The sequence below is a fragment of the Plecotus auritus genome (genome assembly GCF_963455305.1).
Source record: "Plecotus auritus genome assembly, chromosome: 8".
Taxonomy (NCBI): Eukaryota; Metazoa; Chordata; class Mammalia; order Chiroptera; family Vespertilionidae; genus Plecotus; species Plecotus auritus.
The window spans coordinates 45176037-45186214 of NC_137782.1; positions in this window are offsets into that span (position 1 = coordinate 45176037).

Here is a 10178-nt window from a genome sequence, read left to right on the forward strand (position 1 = left end):
CAATTCTTGGGCATAACGACTATCTCCATTTGAGTAATTCCAAAAGAATTTGGCAAAACTTATACCCCTCCCACATTCTTTAAGTTTTTTTCTTTAAACAAGTTTAACAATTGCAAAGGATGTACTAGTAATTTCCCACATCCTATAAATATTTTTAGTGCCCATGATGACCACAGATCATCCTATGTGGTTACTTGAGGTCTCTGAGTTTGCAAGGTTGCCACAAAGACCTTCCCTAAGCTTATCAGGTTTAGTTTCTGGCCCCTTTTTGTCCACAGGTTCTATAAATGAGATTATTGCTGGAATGAGACAGGGTTCAGGGAAAAATACAACAACAAAAAGGATTTAGAGGATCTATAACACATTACCTGTTAAGTTTATAGAAGTTTTATATTTATGTGGTGGTTATAACTAAGTTAGCAAAGAAGCTGTTGATAAACAAGAGCAAGGAGGCTTGGGTTCAAGTAAAAAGTGAATATGCACTTACAGTACCAATAATCATTTGACAACAGGTAATGATAATGTTTCTCCTACAAATCTGAATAAATTGTAAGAAACTACATGTCTGGCCAGTGTGACTCAGTGGTTGAGCATCGGCTCATGAACCAGGGGGTCACCATTTGAGTTCTGGTCAGGGCAAATGCCTGGGTTACGGCTAGATCCCTTATAGGGGACCTGCATGAGGCAGCCGATCAATAATTCTCTCTCATCATTAATGTTTCTATCTCTCTCTCCCTCTACCTTTCTCTCTCTGAAAACAATAAAAGTAAATAAATAAAGGATGGTCTTGTTTTAAAAAATGTAAGAAACTACACAATTTATTCTTGATACAGAACTCTTTTACTTGGAAATATAATGTTAATTATCACTTTCTACCTCTTGCCCCTTGAAATAATACAAAATATGTAACTGATGGGTGTCCTTGATTAAGGAGGTGTTCTGCAATAATATACTATGGTATTTCATACTGTCCCTCTGTTTGAAGCTTGTAAAGAGTTAATAAACATGCGGCACTTAGAATGATGCCTGGCACTGAGTGTCTTGGTCTGCTCGAGCTGCTATAACAAACAACTAAATCTATTTCTCACAGTTCTGGAGGCTGGAAGTCTGAGATCTCACATCTGGTGAGAGCCTACTTTTTGTTTCACAGACAGCCAGTGGGAGCTCTCTGAGGTCTCTTTTATAAGGGCACTGATGCCATTTGTGAGGGCTCCACCCTTAGGACCTAATCACCTCCCAAAGGCTCCACCTCCAAATACCATCACCTTGGGGATCAGGCCTCAATACATGAATTTGGGGGAAATAAACCTTCAGGAAGGCAAGAAGGAAGACAGCAAGTAGCTCCACTGCCCGCATGTTCCCAGGCCTATATGCTCTGGAGAGAGTACACAGAGAGTCTGAACAACTGGAAATTGGTACCCTCAAAGCTCTCTGAGCCCTCCTTTAAAATTTTTCTCGTGTCCCCAGTATCTCAGTTGACTATTAAGTAAATGAGCTGTTTAAACATAAGTGTGCACAGTTCAGTATGTCCAGCAGGTGACACTGCAATCCGTTTCTTCTTGGGCAAAAAATGCTTTGCAGCCAACTCGGTAGGGAGAAATCTGATCTTGGCTGAAGGAGCTAGGTTTCTCTTCTCTGCTGGATTTTTGGGGAACAGGGTCACTATGAGCGAAAACAAAGAAAGCAGTATGACCAGAGGCTGGTTGCTTTAGAAGGAGAAGTGATATGACGTATTCTGAGAATTTAAGAAGTGTAAGCATTATGAAAGTTACTATTGTTTACAGATCCACTTATAAAACATTAGATCATGCTTCCAATTACCATGGTGTTCAGTCCCCAGCACCAGTCACAGAGCTTGGTCTCCAGAATCTGAGGCAGTTCTGCTTAACCAAGCTTAACTCAACACCCAGACCACAGGCCCACCCATTACCCTGGAAAACTAAGAATTTTCCTGGGCCAAGTGGCCACTGTGGACAGCATGCCGATTCTCCAGAAACCCAGGTGCAGAGAAATGGCAGCTAACCAATGAGAGAACGCCTGCCGAGTAGAACAGCGTTAGGAAGAAAAGGGAGATCGGGTTAGGGGGGAACGAAGACAGATGGCCTCCTTGTTTCCTTGGCTCCAGCCTCTCTTGCCCTGCTTCCGTTCCCATGGCATCAGCCACTCCACTTGTCCAACCCCAAAAATATGTATTCCTCTGAACTGCAGGACTTCATGGTCAGTAGGTCTGGCACCCCATTGTTTATGACATGACCAGTGATTACCAGGGTAGGGGTGAAGGAAGGGTGGCTGTAAAGGGGCAGCACGAGGGCATTTTTGGGGTGATGGAACTCTTTAGTATATATGGTCACATGGATCTGTACATGTGATAAAGTTCATAAGCTGGTACACTGGCTCACTCAGAAGTCAATTCTACTGTATGTTAATTAAAAAATAAAATTGAAGCCTTGGCTCAGTGGTTAGAGCATCAGCCTGTGCACCAAAGGGTCATGGATTTGATTCCTGGTCAAAGGCATGTACCTAGGTTGCAGGTTCAATCCCCAGCCTTGGTCCAGACGCATGTGTGAGGCAACCAATGGATGTGTCTCTCTCACATCAATGTTTCTCTCTATATATCCCTCCCTCCCTCCCTTTCAGTCTCTCTAAAAAATCAATGGGAAAAATATCCTCTGGTGGGGATTAGCAAAAAAGCCTATCTAATAAAAGAGTAATATGCAAATTGACTGTACCTCCGCTACACCCACAAGCCTTGCCCACCAGCCAATCAGGAGCAAGTATGCAAATTAACCCAACCAAAATGACTGCGGCCACGGAGAGAGCAGGAGGTTTGGGTTTTCCTGGCAATGGAGGAAGCCAAGCTTTCCACACACCCTGGCGGCCCAGGCCTCCACTCAAGGCTACAAAGTTTCAATTATAGAAGACAAATAAATCCCAGATACCAGGGCCTCCACTTGGGTCGCCATGGGGTTGGCCAGCCTGAAAACCACCACAGGCCCCTCACCCAGGCCGCCCCACGCCCCAAGGGAACCCCCACCCTGATCTGGGACACCCTTCAGGGCAAACCAACTAGCCCCCACCCATGCATCAGGCCTCTGTCCTACCTAATCCTATCTAATAAAAGAATAATATGCAAATTGACTGTCACTCCAACACACAAGTTGGCTGCCCCCATGTGGTTAAAGATGACTGCCCCCATGTGGACACAAGATGGCCACCACAAGATGGCCAGCAGGGGAGGGCTGTTGGGAGGGACCAGGCCTGCAAGGGAGGGCATTTGAGGGCGATCAAGCCTGCAGCAAAGGGCAGTTAGGGGTGACCAGGCCGGCAGAGGAGGGAAGTTAGGGGTGACGGGGCCTGCAGGGAAGGGCAGTTTGGGGGGACCCATGCCTGCAGGGGAGGGCAGTTAGGGGCAATCAGGCTGGCAGGGGAGCAGTTAGGCATCAATCAGGCTGTCAGGGGAGTGGTTAGGGGGTGATCAGGCTGGCAGGCAGAAGCTGTTAGGGGCAATCAGGAAGGCAGGCAGGTGAGCAGTTGGGAGCCAGCAGTCCTGGATTGTGAGAGGGATGTCCGACTGCCCATTTAGGCCTGATCCTACCGGGATTGGGCCTAAACAGGCAGTTGGACATCTCTCAAGGGGTCCCAGATTGGAGAGGGTGCAGGCTGAGCTGAGGGACACCCCCCCGCCCCATGCATGAATTTCGTGCACCGGGCCTCTAGTAAACAAATAAAATAAAATAAAATTGTAGAAGCTAATAGCAGGTAGAACTTTATAGATGATTATCATGAACTTTAAATGCTTGGTATCAGCAAGGTCCCCATTACAGCAGAATTCCTCAAAGCTCCCAATGCCAGGTGCACATTTTCTTCAGTTATACAAATAAGATATTTGGTTTCATCATAGGAACACAAATAATGTAAAGACAAGACATGGATGTTTAACTACTTCAACTTCTAAGCAATATTGACTGGAGATTAAAAATATTAAACACATGAGGATTGGAAGGATGACAATAAAACCATCATTATTTGTATGTAGGGAAGCAGGGAAACTGAGAAATACAGAGAAAAGAAATCACACACCCTCCCAAGTGCAGATGTTCTGTTCGGAGGCTGACCTGAGCCAAGAAAGAGAGAATTTGTAAATGAACTCTGGAGTGCTAATGTTAAACAGGACTGGACTCTCTTCTGCCCAGAAAGAAGCTATTGTTTAGCACTGAAAGTGACTAAGCTCTGAGAGCGGCCAGAAATGTCAGCAGCCAGGAGGATTGGAAACACTACATGTTGTGGGGGGAAAAGAACACCCAGAAATCTGCCTCCTGTTTGCAGGTAACAATTCAAGCTAGCTGGTTATGCTGATGAGATGCTCACCCTCTGATGGGACAGAGGCCACAGAGCAGCTGGGGTGGGGGGCGGGGAGTAGGAGGGCCTGCTGCCAGACCCTCACCCTGATTCCCATAGTCACATTCACATGTCCACTTCTGTCAGAGGAGCAGGAAATGCAGGCAAGCTCCCAACTCAAAGTCAATGAAGCCAGGACCTTCCCTGTCCTCTTGGGATTTGCAGCCTAAGACAGCAATGATGTCCAGGGGCACATCAGGCTTTTGGATAACTAAGCACTTCTTTCCCATTAAAAGTGCAATATGTAAAAGAAAAGGGGCAAGTGCATTTGGCAGAAAGGGTGAGTGAATAAGGGGAAAAATGGCATGATAGAATGAAAGAACTTGGCTGGAAAGGGAGATGGTGTTGGAGGAAGGCAGCATGAGGAAATTAAGTGAAAAGGATGCTGAGTTCATTGGTCTGTGTGATGAAGGGCAACTTGTTGTTGTTAGAGTTACTCGATTCCTTGTGCTGACGGGCATTTTTTGTGTGAGGTTTTCTTCCTGTGTAATTCTGTGCCTTGGCAAGCATGCACAATACAGTTGTTGGAACTTTAAGAAGACATTGTTGGCCTAAGATATGTTAGTTGCGATCAGAACAACCATCATTGTGCTTTATAGAGAATCCACTTTGTGATGTCACAGAAGCTGCCATGCTTCATTAGAAGGCTCTCTTTCATGAGCACCTGATATTTTCTTTTAGCTCCTGAGGTATTCTAGCAGGGACTCATATTTATTCATCCATGTTCATGGCAGCATTAGTCACAATAGCCAAAAGGTGGGTCAACCCAGGTGTCCACACATAGGACTTGCTAACAGCATATGAGGACTGAGAGGGCCAGTAAGGACCATTAGTGCCTAAAGCATGGACAGGCTGGTGGCACTCTCCTAAAACTAAGTCAGCATAAAAGCAACCTCCGACCAGAAATTAACTGCATGCAAGCCCTACAAATTCAGTTTTCACCATGATTATTATTTAAATGCTCTTCATGAAATATCCAGGATAAGATGATTTTTCAGTACTTTGAACAAATAGTTTGAGTTTTTGTGCCATCATAAGCCCTGACAATGCTCATAGAAAAATCCACTCAACATCATATGTCATCAGGGTGCTGCAAATTAAAACAAGAATGAGATTTACCACACACCTATTAAAATGGCCAAAATCCAAAACATCAAATGCTGGCCAGGATGTGGAGCAATAAGAACTCTCGTTCATTGCTAGTGGGAATGTAAAATGGTGCAGCCACTTTGGAAAACATTTTGGCAGTTTCTTACAAAACTAAGCATACTCTGACCATATGATCTAATAATTGAATTCCTTGGTATTTAACCAAAGGAGTTATGTCCACACAAAAACCTGCAAGTGGATATTTACATAAGCTTTATCCACGATTGCCAACACTTAGAAGCAACCACGGCGTCCCTTGGTAGGTGATGCATAAATTAACCGGTACAAGTACTTTCAGCAGCACTTGGAGAGATTAATGGGGGTGAGAGAAAGTGGGGGTGTTTTGACACTCTGGCTTCTCATGTGCTGACATTTAATAAACCTTTGTAAGGAGAATCTAATTCCAGAGCTATCAGTATTTTTAGGATGTTTATTTGACAAAGCAGCTGCATCCACAGCATTGAGGCTTTTCGGAGAGAGTTGGGGGCCTTCTCCTTTCCTAGTTGGACCCAGTGCCACGTTAGGTGAGCAGTTGGGGCTGCAGACGGTTTCAGGCAAGCTTCACAGTGGATCGCTCCTCTCTGCAAACAGTTGCATGTTGTTTACCAAAAGGGAAATAACATATTCTGGAATGTCACCCTTTCCTAAGGGCCCCTGTATTTCAAGGCCAAATAGCATGATACATTTTTTTCTCCCCACGTGGTGCTTCCACGGAATAGGACAGGCTGGAGAAGCAGCCTTCTCTGTGCGCACATGTGCATGAACCCAGCTGTGTCTGAGATGTGTGCCTCGGCAAAGGGCGCAGGACAGAGGGACAAAGGTGGGTATGAGGGTGGCTACTCCCACCTCTCCACAGGCTGGGGGACCGCCCAACAGGCAGTTGTGTCTGGAGCTGAAATACAAGCAAGGAGGCCAAAAAAAGGTTAGAACTTTACTAAAGTTCACTCCCAAACAATGCGGTGCAAGGGGGCGGGGCGGTGGTGGTGGTGGTTAGAAACCCCAGGGGCTTATAAACGGAGGTGAGTCCCTAAGGAACGCAGTAATTCGTTTTGTGCGAAGATTTCTGGCCAATCTCAATACATAGCAGAGGCGTTAGAGGAACAGCAAAGACTGTAGTGAACCCCCTTATAGCGCGTGTCCCATCAACATGCACTTCATGTCACAGTTTTTGAGGGCAGTATACCTCTTTCCACTCATGGTTTACTGAACCATCCCCACCATCCCCACCATTCACGTGTAGGTTACTTCCAACTCTTGCTGTCATAAATTGTGTTGTAAAGAACACTGTTGGACAGCTTTGCCCATGTTCTTCAAAATTGCTCTTTTTCCTAAATCAAGGTAAACATGTATTGAGCTTTACCAGCTGGATGATTTGGGCACTCTAAGCAAGATTGAAAAGAAGCCAGTCATTGTTTTGTTGTTGCCTGTTTTGTTTTTACCATTCTAAGCTCCTGCCTCCTGCCCTCTTGGCTCCCTGGCCTCTGGTTGTAAAGGATCCCAGAGGGAACTACACCTGGACCCCCACCCGGGCTATCCCCAGACTAGGAAATAACTTCTCCTTCCCCTCCAAACAAAACTCTCATTTATAAATAGGACTGATCTCACTTAAGACAAATGATAAAGTAAAACCCAAATGATGGTCTCATTAACCTTTCTCTGTGGAATGTGAGTAGAGACATTTTTTTGAGTGGGGAGGGGACTTTGGCTATCCCTCATTTTCTTCAGGCTTACTCTCCCTTGCCCCATGACCCCATAACAGGGGATCAGAAACAAGCCTCCTTCTGAAAGGTAGCCGCCCCTTTCCTGAGCTGTCACCACCCTGCGGATGTGGTAGTCACTGCTGGGATGGGCAATAAAGACTCTCGTAGGAAAGCTAAGCCGGAGTTAAAATCTTGTTCTTGGATGACAAACGACTGGTAACGCTGACAAACGTTTGAAACGTGCTTGGCTTGTGGCAGATTATTTCAGTCATTGATTGTGACATGTGTATATTTCATGCTCTCACTTCTAGAATGGGAAATCCCAACATTGAAAGAGGAATCAGAGCATCAACCTAGAAGCAGTGAGTGGGCCTCTAACCTGTCCCTCCTACTAACAGATCAGATACAAAAGGCCATGCCCTTTTCTGTGAGGTTTTAGGTAATAACATTCACCCAGTCATCTGGGTGGGGCGCTGGGAGAATTATGTGAGCTAATGTATGCAAACATATTAAGTACATACAAGCATAGGTGTGTTTGTTGCCAGTCTTTGTAGAAAGAAAAATATTTTTATGAGCTCGATGTATATAGAAATGTAACAAATCAAGCATTAATAAAGCTATTTGGTATAATCAGAGTCAGAAAACTACAGAATTGTACTCTTTCTTCCAGTAATGGCCTACAAGCAAAATATTCATATTCGGTTCTCAGCAACAAATTCAACTGTCAATCTATTAGTTCAGAATCCAAAGGATATGTTCAAACATATTCGTAACCCAGTGATGTGTCTGCATTGTTCAATGTAGCCTCAGGAAATCAGAGAGAAATGTTTATGTGTTAAAAGAAAAATTGTCAAGAAAAATTCCACAGGGTGCTCAGAGTTTTCTGATCGTTCAGAGAAAAAGATAAATTGCATCTTCCGCTCATTTCTTCAGATTAGGTGCTGGGATTACAACATGAAACAAGACAGTCTCCAGCCCCTTGTCTAATGGAAGAAATCAATGAATAAACAGTCTAGTCTACGTGCTTAATTAAAACAGACAACCCTGATTACGTGATATGTTTGCTCTGCTCTGTTGTGGTAGGTGCCTGAAACCTGGGCGTGGGGCATAGGTTCCGGACTGGAGCACAGGGTGCCTTTCATCTGCTCACAGGGTGTTCCCTGTCGGTTCTACAGACCTAAATTTCCATCTCCTTCAGAACAAGGGAAACCTGCCTTAGAGTTTTTGTGTGAATGAGGTATGATTGGAGGGATCATCACACTCAGCCATTTCTAGTAATAGGACTTCACTTTTCATAGTTTGGGTTAGGGAGTAGGGGAAAGTAGTTCCTGAATTTCATAGTTGTTTTTTTGTTAAGGAGTCAAAGCTCATTCAAATCAACTTGATGTGAAGCCAGCACCTGGCCAGGCCCCTCTCCTAGCTCTACCCATACTCTTATCCTGACCAGGCCCCACAAGGCTGCTAGCACCAACTCCAGCAACTAGGGCTCCTGGAAGATGAGACCAAACTCCTGTTTCTTTGTTTGTTAAGCCAAAGTTTCACATTGTGTTGTTAATGTAATGATGTTTTTGTTTATCTTTTTGCTGCTCCAGGGAAAGATCTTTTGTACCAGCTGGCTTATCAGTCACCATCCTGTGAATTCCCCAAAAAAGCCCTCTTTGGACAGATAATTTTAAAAGCCCCCCTCCCCACCCCACCCCCCGTGAGCTCCCACCCCCAGGAAAAGGGCTTAGTGAGCTGGGCTCTGGTGGACTTCAGCCCCACCCGCCTCTCGTGGCTTCCTGCAGTGTGCAACCCGCATAGCAGGAGGTCATGCACAGGTCCTGCCTCCCAGGGGTTTGCTTTCGGCTCCAGAGAGGGCCGTGATTTCTGTACTAAAACAATGCTGAATGTTCGAAGGCTCTCTTCAATGTGGGCTTATCATTTTCTTCTGTATACTTTTCTTTTTAAAATGCCAAAAGAGCCCTGTCTGGTTTGGCTCAGTGGATAGAGCATCAGCCTGCGGACCGAAGGGTCCTGGTTTCGATTCCGGTCAAGGGCACGTGCCAGGGTTGCAGGCTCGGTCCCCAGGGTGGGGTGTGCAGGAGGCAGCTGATCAATGATTCTCTCTTTACCATTGATGTTTCTATCTCTCTCTATTCCTCTCCCTTCCTCTCTGAAATCAATAAAAAAAAATTTAAAAAATGCCAAAAGAAGTGTGATTATTAACATATTTTTAAAACTTACACCAGTAACGCTCATTTTGCAAATCCTGACTTTGATTTCAAGTTCTGCTTTCCCCGTTTTTATTCTTAGGTTTGAAACCATAAATATTTACACTTCTTTATCTCATCCTCCTTCCTATTTGTGCCCCTCCCCCATAACATTTTGGAGAAAGAAAATCAATTACTTTACACCATCGAGTCAGGCTTTGAAAGCAGTCCTAAGATGCTTTCTGTGCTTCACAACCATTTTGAAACGAGATGACCAAGTTTATACAGCGCCTAGAACAATATTCCCACGTGGTGCTTGGGGTTGGGGTTGGGTATGCCCTGGGAGTGGGAGGGCTGGTCATAAGGGAATATCTGAGGTGTACCCAGAGTGTTCCTTGTTAATGTGGTGTTTCACAATTTCTGGAGACCTCTACCATTGAGTTATGAAACTTGAAGTTAAACGTGTGATTGCAGAACAGACAAGATTAGGAAGCCAGTTCCAGGGGAGACTGTCAGAATGCTTCATTCCGGCCAGAGTAATTCCTGCTGTCCCCACACTTAGAAATGGATATGTGAAATCCAGGCACAGTGCAAGTGGGAGTGTGACCCCGTGTGCTGGCACCTAACAGGCCAACAGGGGTGGGCAAACTTTTTGACTCGAGGGCCACAATGGGTTCTTAAACTGGACCGGAGGGCCGGAACAAAAGCATGGATGGAGTGTTTGTGTGAACTAATATAA